This window comes from Temnothorax curvispinosus, unplaced genomic scaffold (genome assembly GCF_003070985.1).
Source record: "Temnothorax curvispinosus isolate PA1 unplaced genomic scaffold, ASM307098v1 QBEX01006657.1, whole genome shotgun sequence".
Lineage (NCBI taxonomy): Eukaryota > Metazoa > Arthropoda > Insecta > Hymenoptera > Formicidae > Temnothorax > Temnothorax curvispinosus.
In genome coordinates this window covers 580,775-598,710 of record NW_020216437.1, presented here as the reverse complement: position 1 = coordinate 598,710, position 17,936 = coordinate 580,775, and the positions used below count along the sequence as shown (strand labels likewise).

General features: G+C 38.6%; 1 protein-coding gene across 2 annotated transcripts in view; it reads right to left on the bottom strand.

The window, feature by feature from the left end:
* LOC112456098 (serine-rich adhesin for platelets) overlaps nt 1–17,293 on the bottom strand; it is a 61,178-nt gene extending 43,885 nt beyond the window's left edge. The window contains exons 1-2 of one of the 2 annotated variants that reach the window (XM_025018405.1): nt 17,195–17,293; nt 13,242–13,343 (exon numbers count right to left, since the gene is read on the bottom strand). The gene's annotated coding sequence lies outside the window, so the exon portion shown is untranslated. The other variant, XM_025018407.1, reaches the window with a different exon arrangement.
* Between the last annotated feature and the right edge of the window lie 643 nt (nt 17,294–17,936).

The window sequence follows — 17,936 nt, the reverse complement described above, 5'->3', positions numbered from 1 at the left end:
GAAATAAGTGTCTTTATGCGAACGGAATAAAAATACGCGAAATATAGATGACGATAAATCTTCGTGCGCGGAATATATAACGCATAAAATAGTGAAAGAATGTAATAAGAGCTCTTCTACCTCTACAGAATAATTTTCACTCTATGAAATGTCACAGACAGATCCCTCGTTTGGACAAAAAGCCCTATGTTAGGATGTCGAGAGAAAAATCATCATTTTATTTTTGACGTTGGATAGCTTAACAAAGAATCACAGCAGTATGCACGAGTAGCATGCGGAATCGCTTGTTAGATTTACGATTTAACGTGTTAATAATAATGGATGCTGTTTGATTTGACGTAGCGTTAAACTCGCAATCATGGAGCGTCACTGTTAATTAATAAGATCATCACAATTGTTAACTCTGGCATTAACCAGGCCAATGATCGATTTGTTGTGTGCGAACGTTACGCTTAATCAACCATCAGATCTCGCGTTGCATTTGTGCAGAGAATGGATCTGTTTGAAAGAGTATATAAGCAGTTTACGATTCCAGCGTAAAGAGAATTAGCGAAACAGGATTATCTCTGCGCTTCGATGTATCATTTCTCCCTTGTAAATTGATTAATCGGGATTTTATATTTTGCACGAATAATATAATTTAAAAAATATACATATAAATATGTTTTTAAAAGTATTCAAAGCTGTCCATATTTCAAGATATATGTATTTCCGAAAATATCTCGTCCTAGTTGTATACTTTTAGTTATATAATTATCACTATTCGTTACTATATGTTACTTTAAACGTGAAATATTTTATCGTCGATTATAATCAATCTGCATTACAAACGGATAAGTAGAATATGATGAATAGCTGGAATTCGTATGTTCGAACTTACGGCCGCAATACGCATGACCGATAAAAATTCGATAGAAAAGAATGCACGGTATATCGAAAGTATTGTGCAGAATTTGATCCAGACCATTGTGTGAATTTCAAGTTGCCGATGTTCAATAATAGCGGACATTCTTCAAAAACGAACCCTTCGAAGCGAAGTTTCTGTCCGCGCTAGACGTTTTACCATTATTCTCACTTTTCGCTTATTCTTGTTATTAGGTTGAAAGCTGAGTTATCGCACTGTCCGCATTTCTTTCCCTCCCCTTCCGCCATTTTTCCCGTAGCAGCTCGGTTTTGGCACGTAAATTAATTTGCGTGAGAGATCTGCTATTCTTCGCGCAAGATATATCGTTCACATTCCTAACTCGCGTTCGCTGCTTTTTTATTATCTGCTCTCTTTCCATCCGAGTTCAAAGAAGAAATTAAGAACATTGTGCCGTTAAGCAACATTGTTAACGAGAATCTGGGTTGTCAAGAGTTACGTCCAATCTCTTTTTGATCCAGTTAAAAACCCGTTCGAGACTTTGCTACAGGTATAATGCTGTTTATGACTCCAACTTATTTAATCATACTAATTGCAAGCGCAAAGTAAGAATACGTAATGTTGTTACGTAGTATTACGGCACAAAAGGTCTTTTATAGTATCAAGAATTATGATCAATCTACTATTAACCCAGTTAAAACCATATCATTTTCGCGATTATAATGTCTTATGTTTAGGTTTTATCTGATAGCAGAAACTCTCTTTAAAGGAAGTTAAGACGTACGTTTAGCGTCATCGCAGCAACGATTGTATCGGGGAATATATTAAGCGATAGCTCTCACTGTATATCATAGCCGTGTCATAATTTATAATAACGCTCTGTCGGTTCGAATTTAGGTTGCACTTGAGCGCTCCTCAATTTCGAATCGCATTAACGGCCCTCGTCAGCACAATTCAATATTTCATTACAGTCTGTGGTCCATTCAACTCTATCGACGTGTATTTGCCGCGACAGCAAGAAAGAAACTCGCAATTTAACAGATATTAATCTAATCGTCCGTGTTTATACCGGATGATATCTGAAAAATCATGAAAGCGCGTGCGAGCTCACTGACCCGATTTTTAAGTGATTAATAAACGCTGAAACACGGTGATATTTCGCCACGAGTCAAATTGGTCAGTCGCGTTTAATTAACGGGTAGGCGTTCCGTTCTTTTTTTTACACGTTAATTCGCCGTTAAACCGGCATTCAGGTTTTTCCAATTATCCGCTTTCATTAAGTTGTCGGCCACGCGGCTACTCCCATTTGTCGGGGGTACAGGGTCAGTCGCACGGTGCTATGCGGAACTGTTAAAAAAAAAAAGAAAAAACGTGATCTCAGCTTTCGTTCGTTAAGACGGCTTTGTCCTATGCCAGGCTCGCATGCACAACGAAAAAACCGCAGACCTTTCCCTCGCAAATGCGCTTGATTATTTCTACGAGGAAACGACGGCGACGTCTCGCGCTTTACCACAACACGGTAGGTACTTTATTTTCGCGTACATTAAGCGTTATATTAGAATAATTAACATTAAGCAATTTCATAAAATTAGAATAAATTCTTGTTACCATTATTGTGCTTTATTGTGTACTACTGTTCATTATTGTGTTATTCAGTGTTAAGAAAATGAAGTAATCGGACAAATTGGCGATATAATACTTCTCTCTCTCTCTCTCTCCTTCTCCCTCTCATGATACTAACGAAATACAGAGTAGAGAATAAATGGCTATATTAAGTGTGTTATATTATTACACCTCTGCTTCCGTCTATTGCACGTGTGAGAGACGTAAGGAAACGTGAATGAATTTAATTAATTCCGTAAAGCGTAACGAGGGCCCGTTTAAAATTCTTCAGATCTCACAACTTCAGCTCGCGAATATAAAGTGACTCTTAGTAACTCGGTAATTAGTCTTGTGAATTACAAAAAAAATATAAAAATGTTATTATAAAATACATAAAGTGGAATGCCGCCACTTCTAAATTCGGACATTTATTCGCTCATTATATCCGCTATCTCGTTGTTACAGTCAATTCATATAGATGTATATACATTTGTACAGCAAAATATCGGAATATTAAATAGTTGTATTAAACATAATTCCACTTTTTTCAATATTCGCAGTATCTACATAATCCTTCAATACATGTTCTCATATTTCTCTCAGTGATTGCGTTAGTTTTACATATCGCTGAAACACAGAAATATTATATTCCATAAAATTTATTTTCACGATATAATTTATTCACGTTTTGTTCATTTGTATCGAAAAGAGAAATAAATTACGGACTTATCGCCATTTTTTAAGCTCTTTTTAAACGTCCATTGCGAGTCAAATGGTGTCCTTAATTAATGCCTTTCAGCGTTCTTCCATTTTGATTATTCACATTTGTCATTGTGCGATTGTATAAATAGCGCATCGACCGTTTCGCCATTGAGAATTTCCTCGCTATTGAGAGTTCCCCGTAGAGATATGCCGTAATTTCCGATTTATATTTGACTCCAAACCACATTATTCCGGAGTTCTTCAATTAATCCGCCAGCGTTATATAGCTGCTGTTTTATTCAAATAAAAAATCGTACGTTGACGCCCAACAATAGAGAACTGATGAAATTGGAATTATGTCGAATCAACAAAAAGATAATTACAGCATACTCCATATTGTTAATCTTAATTAACTCTTTATCATAAATCAGAAATACAGCGTCGCAAACAGCACTCACGTTGTCGTAAATCAAATATTATTTCGTCATCTCTCTGACGATGCTTTTTTACCGACTACAAAATGCAAATGTGGATAATATATATTAATTGCTGATGCACTTTCGATGGAAATTTTATGACAAGCTCTCGCGATATTCCCTTTAAATTAATGTCGTGCAGATTCCGAAATGAGCTGATGTATTTAATAAATAATTTAATTTATTACAAAATTGCTAGAACAAATACCAGCAAGAAGGTTCATACACTTTTATCGCAAATCATTACACGCAGAGAACTTAAAATACGTCCGTCGTAGTAGAGAGTTTGTGTTCTGACGCGTTCTGACTTTAAAATGAGGCCGACGTCATACATACCTTGGTTAATTTTGAACACTTTGCATATTCTAAGTATGCGCCTAACTCAAATGCCGCAACAGATACGACGACACGCGGAATTACATACAAGGGAAGATGCATTAAAAAGAAATCCACGAATTTGAAATGCAGATTCGGCTAAGATATGCACGGCGCGAAATATATATATTTCGATTAAATTTGTAGTTGGCGACTTTTCGTGGTGCTCTCTCGACCTCGATTCATAGAGAACACCCGCGAAAGCGCGTGCTTGATGGTAATTAGATATTAAACTACAACAGAGTCTCCAGCATGATCCCCGCGGCGTAACAAATCTTTATCCATAAATGGATAGAAAATAAAACCGAATTTCTCCACCGTCGTTGAAAGCAAGCCTCGTCGAAAGAAAGTCTGTCGTTAACTCGCCACAATTATTTCTTTTGAAGAGATACCGTTATTAACCAGATAATACAATAACTTAATAACTTTTTATAGATCTCGTTACGATCAGCAATCGTTACGCGTAGCCTCTAAAACTCGCAATAACGTGGTACGGCATTCATACGACTTCGTCCTTTCTTCAAAACTGTAAGAAATTGTGCAATACCTTTTCTGTCTCTCTTTCTACAGCGTCCTTTTTTTGTACTCTGTATCTTTCAAGGTTTCAAAGTAGACAATATTCACGAGAGGAAGGGTGGGAAGCATTTTCGATACTCTTGAAACGAGATACGTGAACGCGCCGTAATTATTTCTGATGAAGACGTAATCGAGCCGGCCAGTATTGCTAATCATAATTAACTGGCATAGTTGTATCGCTCTTCTCTGAGACGGTGTGTCTAATACGATGGAAGTTTCCGGTAGCGCTATCGATTTCCGCGAGGCTACCGTATATTCCCCCGTATTCAGCCCTCGTTTTAGTTTTACTTTAATCTTCCATACGCGCGTTAAATTCACGCAAGAGGAGACCGAGCATCTAATCGACTAGTTTGAAGGGGTTCCAACTTTTGTGCGAAAAACGAGAGCACCGGATGCATCATTTTTGGACCATTTAACGCTTAAGAGCGGAGAGTCTCTCTCTTTCTTTGACCATACGATACAAAGTTATAACGGCCGAAGTTTTCTTTGTTTACTCCTGGGAGCTCGAGCGTTATTTCGTTGAGGACGAGGGTAAGATAGATAGAAGCCTCTGCAAATACGTGTGTGCATGTGCGTGTGTGCGTGTGTGCGTGTGTGCGTGCTTATATCGCTGTTGCGAGAGATTTGATAATGGACGTGAAGTGTATCGATTATAAGGTTCAGACTAGTGGAAATATATATCGTTGCTGAGAACAGATAGCTCAAATACTAAATTAAAACGCGAGTTCTCCTAGCTTCAATGCTTTTCGATAAATATAATTGCACTGTATAATTATTTCTAAATTGAAAAATATCTCTTATAAGATATTATATGCGATTATAACACACGTTAACAATAATTTCATATTTTGAAGATTATCGTGGCATCATAGAAATTAATAAGATTAAAAAGTTTACAAATTGTCAACTTTTATGAATATTACAAAGTATGTAAAGGAAAATTGTAGAACAAAAGTAGAGCGATCTGATACATCGTCAACTGCTGACCGCACCTTACAGGGTGCCTCTTAGGGCGCACTTATGAACGATTGATTCCTGTCCACTTCCCATTAAGTCGGACAAGTAGTAAAGCTCTAATGGTCGACATTATCATTAATGTGAGATCTCGAACAGTGTTAAACCTCTTACGAAAATTTGCATAATGCATAAGCAGGCTATATAAGAGAGCACTTCGGGACAGTTCGGCGTAAAGTCGCAATTTTCTTGCATGACCGCCATTACACGTATCTAATTGAACAACACTCTTATGCAAAGGCATTCTCAAAATTTGCATACAATAACGACCCTATTATTTTTTATTGCGGAACGCTCTTAGCGCGAGGCGAACACACAAACTTACGATTTTCCGTAAATATCACAACAAAATGAGATAAGGTAGGAAAAATCGTTAAGCAAAATCGTTTACTTATTACTGTCGCAACAAAAATTCTAACAATAATATAAAAATTTGTTAAATAATCATATGATGATTTTCTTTATTCGATTTAACAAACTCGCTTACGTTACGGAACAGTAACTCCGGCAAGAAGATTATAAAGTTTGAATTTTGATCGTCGATAGATACAGAAAAGTCATATTCATCCCGCGGCACGGTTTTATTATCCCCCCCCTCCCATGCACTTTTATGAAACTGTCGCGCAAACAGGAGACAGCAACGTTGCTCCGAAAGAATATCAGGAGAAATAAAATGCGCGATGCGACGAGCGAAGTGAGATCTCGCCTTCGTCTAGTGTGAATAGTCTCTTTACCATTTGCATGGAAAAGCGGAGAGAAGGATAAACGGCGATGCAGATCTTATTGTTCGGATCGGGCGCCTCGTGGGAAGAGGAGACAGAGGTACGGAGAAGATTAGAGAGAAATCTCCTGACGGGAAGTATAGGGGGTACGACACTTTATACGCCAGATGCGGGGCGCGAGATAGCATCGCGGTTGCGCTGCAGCGTTCTTATTTACGAAGAATTGTATTATCGGAAACGTCGATTGCATCTACCGCCATGTACTTGAAGAGTTAGTGACGAGATAGCGATGATATAATGCGTCTCGTTAGTCCGCAATGAGAGACCGGAAGCGAAAATAGGAAAATTTAACGAGAAACTCCTCGACCAGTTGCGACATGTTGTCGTGCAGTCGCGTATCTATTATCCACACGAGCATATTCTATTGTAATCCCCTTTATTCCATTATTATCCCGTTATTCCTATTGCTCTGTTTCAATTTGCAAACATGTCACTTTTGTCACGACCGCGCGTTATTCTATGCATTGCTGAGCGTAAAGCCAAAGCCCAGCTTAAATGACGGCCCTTTGACCGGCAATTAATGCAATTACGCTTCTGGACGATTTGAATTTCCGCAATAAAGGTATATTGCGGAAACTGCAATAAGATTGCCCTTTGCTGTCGTGTTTCATGCCATTCTCCGGAAGAATCTACTAACATCTACTGCACTAACATCGCGAATATTGCGTCCGCGGATTAATCCGTTTCTCATACATGGAATTTCTCCCTTATGAAAGACTTTCTCCTCGCAAGAAATACTTTAACGCTAAACTGTAAAAGACCTTCTTTAAAAGTCAAAGAGTTGATCTTTTTTATCCAGACATGCCATTTGCATCGCATTTTATTTCATCACGGAGCGCAATGATTACAGTCCCATGTCAAGGGGCATCAATCTCCATTGTCGACATCGTAAAAAAAAGAAATACGTGCGAGTTTTGCTTATACATATATGTACATATACGTTTTCCGGCGTCAAAAACACATTCGGCTGGCTCGTATATTTTGTAAGTGTCGTTTGTGGCTCGTGTGACGAGAAGTAGTAAAAGATATTCGGAACGTTTCTTCCTTTAATTAAGAGATAAATAAAAAAAGCTTTTTAGCTATTTCTCTGCTCCAGCTATATCAAGCATGTATGGGTCTTGTTTTTATCCTTCTTATTAAGTTAAATTGTATCTTGCTTTCACTTTTCCTGATGAAATGTTTATTGCAATGTCAGACACAAAAATGTATATACGTGGACATTGAGCTCGGGTCCGTGGGTTCGCTAAGCCCAAATGACTGTGGGAAAGTCATCCCTGTGGATAGAGAATACAACTATATGTATAGTATTTGGAATATGACTCTTCTTTAAATTTCTGAGGTCCTCCACATCCCGTTAACACTTAGGACTACATTTAAAAAATATTTCCTTATAAAAATTGATTGGTTTTTGTTATGTATCAACCACTCATAAAAAAGCTGTGTAAGAAGTTTTATTGTTGATGTTTTTCCGTAATGTCGATTGATTTTCTTATTGCGCTTAATGTAATTTTACTCGCGAATGATATAGCTTCCAATAACTAATTTATCTACAAAATTTATTTTATTTTTAACGTAAATGATGATATGATATTTGTTGCTGATGATATACGCAAAGAATTAAATGGCGGATTTTACATTTGCCCTATCCATTTCCTCGTATCAATCACATTCTAAACATTTCAGATATTCATCGGATTTTGTAGAAATCCTATGAATCCTATTAACGGCATGGACAGAACAAATGCCTCGACCGTCTGTCATGATTCAACGACAGACTGCTGTTACAATTCATCTGTACATGCGGACAATTCAATCGTGAACAAAAGCGACAAGGCAATCCATATTCGCCAGAGGGCAAGTACTGATCGTAAAAGCATCAGAGAACGACAATTATTGGGTGGATCATAAATGGTTGTTTGATCTACCGTGGTTTAATCCATGAGAGTTGATCGCATTAAGAAACCGTGTTAATTGCATTAAAATAGATGCTTCCGAAAATCCATCGACTCATTCTCTTTAACAAAATCAGATATTACTAACAATAATAACAAGAGTGGAAGAAGAAGAAGAAGAGGAAGAAGAGAGAGAGAGAGAGAGAGAGAGAGAGAGTCAGAGACAGAGAATTTATATTTAAATTACGTAGTAAATATATGATAGTATCTGTCGTTTAAAATATTTTAAACCTGTATAAAAAATAATTTCTTTATACATAAAAGTGATTATACGAAAGTTGAATGCCAATATCGAGTTTATAATTCAAAAATCGGCTGCTGGAATTACGTAGTTAAGCTTTCTCGCCAGATCCTTAAACAAAGTTCGGAAGAATCCGCTCTCAAGTATCGATATCGGGATATGCTTATCCTGCGAACTTATATATCCTTGCCTCCTCGGTTTTTGAGCCATCTCGTTTGCATGAAGAGTTCATAACAACGACAGCGAAGGCATGAGAATGAGAAGCGTCATTAATTACATCTTTAACCCTTTCAAAATATTCAGAATGCATACATATCTCTCACTCGCTTAAAACATTATTATTAAAAATTGCCATGCAGGATAATAGTTATATCTCAATAAACATTTTTTTATATTATAACACTTGTTTTATGTTATACAACAATTATTGATCTTTAAGAATATAATAGAAATCCTTTTTTAATATGACTAAGAATATTGTCTCGAAAGAGTGGAATTATTATCGATATAGGAACAGTATTTTTCATGTAACATTAAAATATTTGTACAGCATCGGAATGACCGCAGAATGCATATTTTTTGTTTTTGGAGCCGAAGGCGTAATTGTATAAATTTCCATCTGGTCTATTTGAATTTTGTTTGAAACATTCTGGCTCGGATCTCGCGTGGTGCGATGAACTTATTATTCTGACTTTATGCGGTCGCGATGACAACGATGAAATATCAGTCAAGTAAGAGACTGCGAATAAAAATCCCGGGCGAGCACCGGACAAGCCTCGGCGGAATAGTGACAGTGGATAACAGCACGCCGAAAATGTGCCTGCGGTTTCCGTGACCGCGCTACTGCGGTTCATGGGTCACAATAAATTCCAGCACATTTCGGCTACTACTGTTACCTACTTATACTTAACCATTACATACGCGTGCACCATGGAATTATATTCTCCGGCCGGACATGGTGCAACTGTGCAGCGCGAGACCGTAAAATTATGTAACACTGGCTGGCGTTTCTAATTTCGTTGAACGCGCTAACGTTTCGCGCAAAACGCTCCAGGTCACTTAAACGGTAATGCACGTGGATGCGAATCGTATACGAAAGGTCAGAGCGCGGTATTGTAATATTGCAATGTAATATTACCGGCATTTTATAATATACATATAACGGTAATATTGTAATATATTGTAAAGAATATTATATAATGTGTTTTAACATTGCAGCTGTTCTACGTCAATGTTATGATTTATTGTCTCATGTTTCGATGAATAAAATGTCATTGGTATCTCTTGCATGAATTATCACAATAAAAGCCCTTCCGCATTTTGGGTTGGGATTTACGCTCGTTAGTAGCGCGGTATTCGCTGTCGAGAATTTTTTGCGAGATCGGGATATGTGTGAACAGTTGCTGCCTTTCCTTGTGCGACATTTACTACGTGCCTACGTGCACTTTGTAGCTCGTTAGTCCGCGATGCGCTCTTTCAACTCTCCACCATTTTTGCTACATGAACCTTCGATGTTCTAACGCGCACAACGACATTGCACGACTAGAAGAGAGAAAAAGAGAGGGAGAAAGAAAAAAAGAAAAAAAGGGAACAGAAAAGCTTTGAAAAAGTACGAAACGCTCCTAGAGCTCATCCACGTGTCGCTTGTCAGTAGTCTAATTTCGAGAAAGACTGGCCGATTTAAAGTTGCTTGATTTTACCATCTTGCAACACGGTCAATCGTCTTCGTACATCTCGAAAGTGCATTTCGAATACACAATGCTCGACTTGGCTAGAAAGATGCGCGACGCGAGCAGGCAAAATTTATTGGCATACGTGCACGGTTAACGTAATCCCTCATTGTAACTATGTGTACTTCGATATAGCATTGCCTTAATAAAACACTTAACTACATTATTTATGTCAAAACCTTTGATAGTCAAAGGCTCAAACAAACTCGATACTAAATATAATATTAAAAAATCACAGAAAGAAAGAGAGAGAGAGAGAGAGAGAGAGAGAGAGAGAGAGAGAAACAGCTTATTGAAATTCATCGTGGAAGTTTATCATTTCAATAATTGTATTATAAATTTTACGATATACTCTATAAATTTCAATGTAGAATATATAAAGAAAATAAAAATTATTTCCAAAAATACAATATAAAACATGAAGAGTCCAGTGATATTTTCTGAATAAATTCAGTTACCTTTTTAATCAATTTATCTTATCAATTTATCTTTAATCAATTATCTTTTCATCTGAATAACCTAGTTAAGCAGCGAACAGAAAAAGTTGTTCAAAACATCGATTTTAACGCTTAAACATTTCAATAAGAAATTATTGAAATAATTTCTTTGTGTTAAAAAAGCAATTATTTGTCAAACAAATATATTAATCACAATGATTTTGAACAAAACAATATTACCTAAAACATTAAGGTAATTCTGGTTTATTAATGAATTCTGAGGGGAAAAAAATCGTTATATATATAATTTATTCATATCAAAATAATCATATTTTTCAATTCCCCGAAGATATAGCCCCAAAGCAATTTTAATTGCGGATTTTTTATAATAGCACCCTAGGGGCATGAATGGAACTCGCTTTTATAGATGAGTTCATCGCGCAATGTAAATAACGCTCCCGAATAATCCCACGTGGGATCAATGAATCATCGGATTTATACAAATTCCACACCCGTGTCATTTCGGTTGTATTATTATAATCTTTACATATAGCATTTAAAGCTCGTTACTTACACCACGACTGATATAAGGATTTGAGGACATAAAATATGCAGCGAAGAAAAATCATCCTCGCGATTTGTGTTGAAGTTAAATATCGTAGTGTTAATATAATTTAAATAATTATGTCAATAATTTACGTAATATACATTAATAATTAAAAATTGTTAAATTTTATAATGTAGTCTCTTCTTTCCTACACACGGTTTTATATTGAAATTATTTTTTAATTAAATTTTAAGGTGATGCAATTATTTATAAAGGCTAAAGGCCAAATTTTTTAGATACATCAATGAATACAGACCGTTGTGTGCCAAAATAATAATACGAAAATCAGTACTATAAAAACGTATGTTCGATACAAAAAAAAAAAACGATTGATGAATTCACTTCTGACAAAGAAGAATGGGACTCATTTGTGGTGAGCGGTTCTCGATCTCAAAGTCAGAAGAAAAATGGATTTCTTGTACCTACCGCGAAGAATGGACATAAATGTAGATCCACCTGTACAAATGAAGACCCATTTTTCACTTGGCAGCCCTGTGATTTCGCCAATGACTTTTTACGATAACTCGACCGAAGTCTACGATAACTAACTACAATGCGATATCAGGCGTTACATACCGCGCTACTCTAAAACCGATAAATCATACCTTGTACCCATTTTTGTAAAATATCGACTCAACTTATAGCTGTCTCGAACGCTTTATCTCGGAAACATTTATAGGACCGACATGGAGTATTGACGTGACTAATTTTTCGACGTGCTTTCGTATCGCAATAAATAAAACTTCTTATGCCATAACATTCCTATACGTCAAAGAAGATGTTACAGATAAAAAAATTAAAAAAGATATTAATTAGAATAAAAAATTTATTTATATGAGATATTTATGTATCTCGTTATCTTAACAAATTTATATTTCGTTTATGATAAAAGTATTCTTATTTTACTTTTTGCAAAATGTCAACAAATTAACTTATATTTAGTTCAAAATTTACGGTACACAATCTCGTGTGATTAATATTTTATTTTTGCCTTGTGACAGCTGTAAAGGTTTCATAATTCTCACGTATGCAGCGTAATGTAATTTAATGCGACGTTTTTCGTTGTATTTTAACGTATGACCTGGCAAAGGGCTTTTTGCCAGGGCTTTTAATCATCACGTCGATGTGTCACAAATTTTTACCTAACAAACCGAAGCGCGCTATCATCCTTCCGCTAATCGACAAACATAATTATTCCACGTCAGTTTTACGACATAAAAGTCTGGTAGAAACAAAGCTTTGTAGATCGAGACGTAGAATGAAGATGAAAAAGGAACTACGGGAATCAGCAACCCTCCAGCAATGAGCTATAGATCATAAGCCGCCGCGCGACGAAGATTGATTAGTACAGATTCATTTGTTCGCTGACTTTTTCTTATTAACTGTCGCTAGTGGATGATAATGTGATTATTATTTCTAGGAAATTTTGGTACTTTTAATGAGCAGGCAGGTAGATTTGACAGAGAGATTATCCGACACGTACTAAAGTTCACTAACAAGATCATTATAAAACTCATTAATATTCCCGTGTTACCAGAGTAATTATTTTTACAACAGCAGGGATTAGAGGAAGTCATTATTCAAAGTTCACCCTAACAGGTCACCGAAAATTACTAATGGTAATGTCAATAATCAAATGCTAAATTGGTAATAAATTAATAAATCATTATTACAATTGTTATAATGTATAAGTCGATATGCTGAACAACAATTATGCTGTAATAAAATATTTATCTCCACAATATGGTAGCAAGTATAATTAACTTGTCAGAATTAAATACTATCATTGTTCAATGTTAATATTAACAGTGAATGAAGTAGTTGAAATCGCGAACTTTAGAAGCAAAGTTACACACATTAGTGTGTTTGTTATTGAAGCACTTACTTGATTTGGCGACCGCCTTTCGGCGGTCTTCCTCGGTTGGGGGCCCTCTCTAGTGGTCCCTGAGTTGTACTTTCCGGTCACCGAAATCCAGCGCTGTAACAGCTAGAAACCAGAGATCCACTGTTGTTAAACTACGGCTCCAACGCGCGACGCGACGCGACATGACTGTGTGTGAGGACGGCGCGAAGAAATTTTGGGAAATCACGAATTTTCGTCGCCACGTCCCACGTAAATCGTCATCGCACGTGTCGTGTACGTATGATGCATGAGTGTGTCGTGTAAATTTAAGCGCACTGTCATGCGGAGGAAGCGGTCAACGTATGTATTCGACGACACGACAGCGGTTGGCGTTCGCATCGTCGAATGAAAGTGAGCCGATCGTATTTTGGCCGCGTTACAGGACGACTGTAACGCAGAGGACGTTACTTTGCGTGATTAGTGGCCGAAACGTTGCCAGGATTGAGGCAAGAAAAAAATAGTCCGGATGTCCAAGGACTGACAGCCTTGCACGGTTCTAATTAACGTAATGGTGTCCCGAGGCGTTAAGTTTTTGCAAATGTCACGAGAGAGAAAGAGAGAGAGAGAGAGAGAGAGAGAGAGAGAGAGAGAGAGAGAGAGAGAGAGAGAGAGAGAGAGAGAGAGAGAGAGAGAGAGAGAGAGAGAGAGAGAGAGAGAGAGAGAGAAATACATGCTCGTTTTACGTTCTCGCTCGTATCCCGATGTTACATCATCGCAGTGATAGTTCGCGGTCGTACCATCGCGAAACCAAGTGAAATTTTTTTTGCAATTCGATTAAAAAAGTGATTTCGGTTTCGAATGACGATAAACAGAGCGTGGCGCGGGGATGTCGCAGTGAAAGCGGTCAACGTCGAATCAGACACACCGGTCCCGCACATACACGCGCACCGCTTTGTGTGTCCGGCGCTATTAGCTACGAAGCCAATTTTTAAATAAACGCGCAGCCCGTATTTTTACGCCATAGCTTTTCGTAGTTTGTAATGAAAGCAGCGTCATTCGTTGAATCCCGCGGAACGGTGCGATATTCGTTCGGAAATATTCATATCGCCGTTGTTTGTCAAATTATCTCTCCCGGTTCAGCCGCTCGATTTTCTGTACGGGACGATCATGAAATTTACGATTTTCATATTGGCCATCGTAAAGCGTACGTACCGAAGCACGAAATTGTATTTATTTAAATTGTATTTATTGCTGTTGCATGGAATTTCAATAACAGATTGTCTAACAAAAATAATCATAAAAGTGCTGCACCGTTTGATAGAGAATCATCCAAAGTACGTCTAGAAAATTGACGAAATTGATTTCACCAATTAAAAATTTCCGGATTTTCGTCTCCGTTAAACGATTGCCGTAGTCACCGTGATTTCATTCTTCTCGTTATTACGAGAGTTACCAGAAATGAGTCGCACTTTCCAAAACTAGCAAAGTAACTCAGTTTCACGATTCGCGTTCATTTCTTCAATGTTTTCTGGACTCGAGCCAAACGGAATCGTATGCTTAGGGAATCGTGCCGATTATCGGCTAAATTAGATTCGTTAGCGATAAACGGAGAAGGCGAGACGTACAGTCGCATTCCTCTGCGATGTCATGTGAATTATGTTTCGATCTCCGCGTTCGACAATTTTTAAGTCATTTTTCCGTTCCCTTCTTCTCCACGGCGATGCCGAATGTTTTCCCAATTTATACCGGAAATCAGATGGCCGTTCACGGCGCGGCAAGAGACACGAGAGCACTATCATGCAGCAGGGCGCAACACTGACCGATGAATAAGGATGAATGGATCGCATCGTGGAAGGAAAAGCAAAAAAATAAAACGGTATTGCGAGGTTGGTGAGGACTCTTTCTCCATCGCGGCCGTCGGCAGATATACGATGGTGGAAAAACTATAGCGAGAACGAGGCGAGTAATTGGACACCGGGTGGCCATATTAGAGCACGCGGAGACAGACGGAGACGGAGAATGGGGAGACGGAAGAGCGAGACGGCGGAAGGGAAAGGATGGACTGAGAAAGTGCGAGAGGAAGAAAGACGAAAGAGAGATGAAGAAAGATGCGAAAAGCGAAACAGAAATGAGGTAGCAAATCCGGTACAGGGACGGATGAGTTGAAGAGAAAATGGCACGAGCAAGAGATGCAGAGCCGAGATAAAGGGGGAATCTTTAAACAGCAAAAATATGGGGGATGCAAATCGACTATCGTATATGCGTAAAGAAGGCTAGACTCGGCTAGAGAATCGTAATGAGAAAGTGCACGAGGTAGAAAAGGTATAGAGAAACGCGGTGACGACAGAGAAGAATGAAAACGGAGAGAAGGAGAGAAAAGGCAAATATGTTATAAGATAGATGGCGAAATCAGTATGGTTAAAGAAGATAAGGTAAAGGAGAAATGAGAGAAGAAATAGAGAGATATATAGAACAAGAAACTTGGCGAAGCCAAGTTAATAAGAACCTTCAGCCCCTCTCCCTCTCTCCTTCTCTCCCGAAGTAAACTGAATATATACGTAAATGGGACGAAACGTAAATTACAAAAAGAAAAAAAGAGTGAAAAAGATTGAGAGATGGAAAGATAGTCTGTTATAATAAAAGCCAAAAAAAGTCTAACAGCATAACAATAAGCAAATATTTTTATCCCGCGAGTGATTGTTGCACGATATTGTAGCACTAAAAGAGAAATTAGAGAAAGGCAAACAACGCGAAATACGATAATAATAATGAAAGTGGAAAGAAAGAGGCAGTTATTAAATTGTAACGAAAAAGCACGGATTCGGAACGAAATAATCAAAATGGAATGAAATGTTTAAGTGGACCGGTAAGGTTGTTCGTAAAAGAAAGGGTAAAATAAAGAGTCCTTTTACCAGATAGCGCGCGCGAGAGAGAGAGAGTGAGAGAGAGAGAGGGGGGAAGGGAGGAGAGAAGGGGAGAAAGAGAACACTTTGATGAGAAGCTGCAACCAGGTTGTAAAATTAGCAACCAGAAACGAAACTTCAAAGTTGGCGCTAACTAACGGCAAAAAGATCTTTAATAAAACCAGAATTTTAAAAATCGTGGAAGATTTGCGCGGAGAATTCGCATCGGGAATTGCAAGGAAGGCTAAAGTAAGATGTCCCAGGACAGGTTCGGGTTAAAGAAGATAAATGCATCAAAGAGCGAGAAGATAGAAAGCGGTGGAAGCAAGAATCGCAGGAAAGAGCTCGTTGAATCAAAGACAAGCGGACGAGAAGCGAAATCAGCAAGACAGGAAGAAACGTGGCGAAAAATTCGAGCAAAGACAGATTCAATGGACTATAGGGACCGAAGGAGTCTCGCGGTAACTTATTTACTTCAGAAAAGGCCGTAAAAGAGATCGAGAAGGATCAGCTTGAAACAGAGAATGGACATAAAGGAACGGGTACGCGGATCCGGATGAGCGGTCCAACGTGCCATCGCCATCGTCGCGATCTAGCGTGTTCGCGCGCGTGCGTGTGCGATACCGTTTTAGTATTCGAGCACACACCGGCTCGCACCGGTGTGCATTATCTAACACTTAAAATTAGACGGCGACGGCAGCGACGACGATGAAGACGACGATGACGACGACGGTGGATAGTCTCTCTCTTTCATGGTCCATAAGAGAAGGAAGAAGACTGGAACGAATGGAGATCTCCATTAGAGGCAACTCCCGTCGATTATATCGCGATGCGCCGACGATACACTTGCACTTTATCAACGATATCACGTGGAACTTTCTCTCCGGCGACACTTTCTTTTCTTTTTACAGCACTATATGCGGCACGACGCGCCCTCGCTCGTTTTTCCATATGCCCGTTTTCCCCTCCTTCCCCCCCCCTTCTACTTCTTCCGGCCTTACTTTCCGCCGTTTTTCGTTTTAAGTAGTGTGATGTTTATCGTATATGGTGTTGATGATGAGGTTGCCGATGACGAGGTTTATTCAGACGCACCGCGTTCGTCCGGGCCGGCTGGCCGCCCGTCTCAGAGTGAATGTCTTATTAGTTATTTCTGGTTTAGCTACTTCGTCGCCGCTCTGTTCCTCCTCCTTCTTTTCTTGATCTTCTGCCCGAACCGACTCTCCTTCCCCTCCCGCAACCATTTCGCGCTCCCACGTCCTCAACCATCGAACTCGATCTGCATCACGCCATCAACCGTGCAAGCTCGAAAGCTTACACGTACTGTCGGCTCAGTTCTTGCGGCGGATTCTCAGTGTATTCTCGGCGAGATCAACGAAATCCGCTTCTACGATCGTACGAGATTCATCGCAACCGAACTCGAGACTTCCCGATAATTCGTCATCGGTTTCGTCGTTCTTGGACCGAATTAAGATTTTAAACGTCGTTCTTGGATCGAGTTCCCAAGGAAAACTTCAGTCTGGAAGAAAAATCAACCGTGAAAGAAATTCTACTTTGTCTGTGAAACACCTCAACAGAATTTTCGAGCGCAACTTATCTCGTTGACCGTCCCGTGGAATAACGCGATACTTTTCTCTTGACTTTGCTCTTGACACGGCCGTATCTTGTTATTTATCTATTTTAAAAAATAAGACCCGCAACGTCAATAGTTTCTGCTGTTTTCTTTTATTTTTATTTTCCAGAGCGCAGGTCTAGCACCGTCGAAAATACTTTATGACGCGAACCGCCCGAGATATCGCAAACGTTCACCAACGTTTTTTTTACTATTAGATGTCAA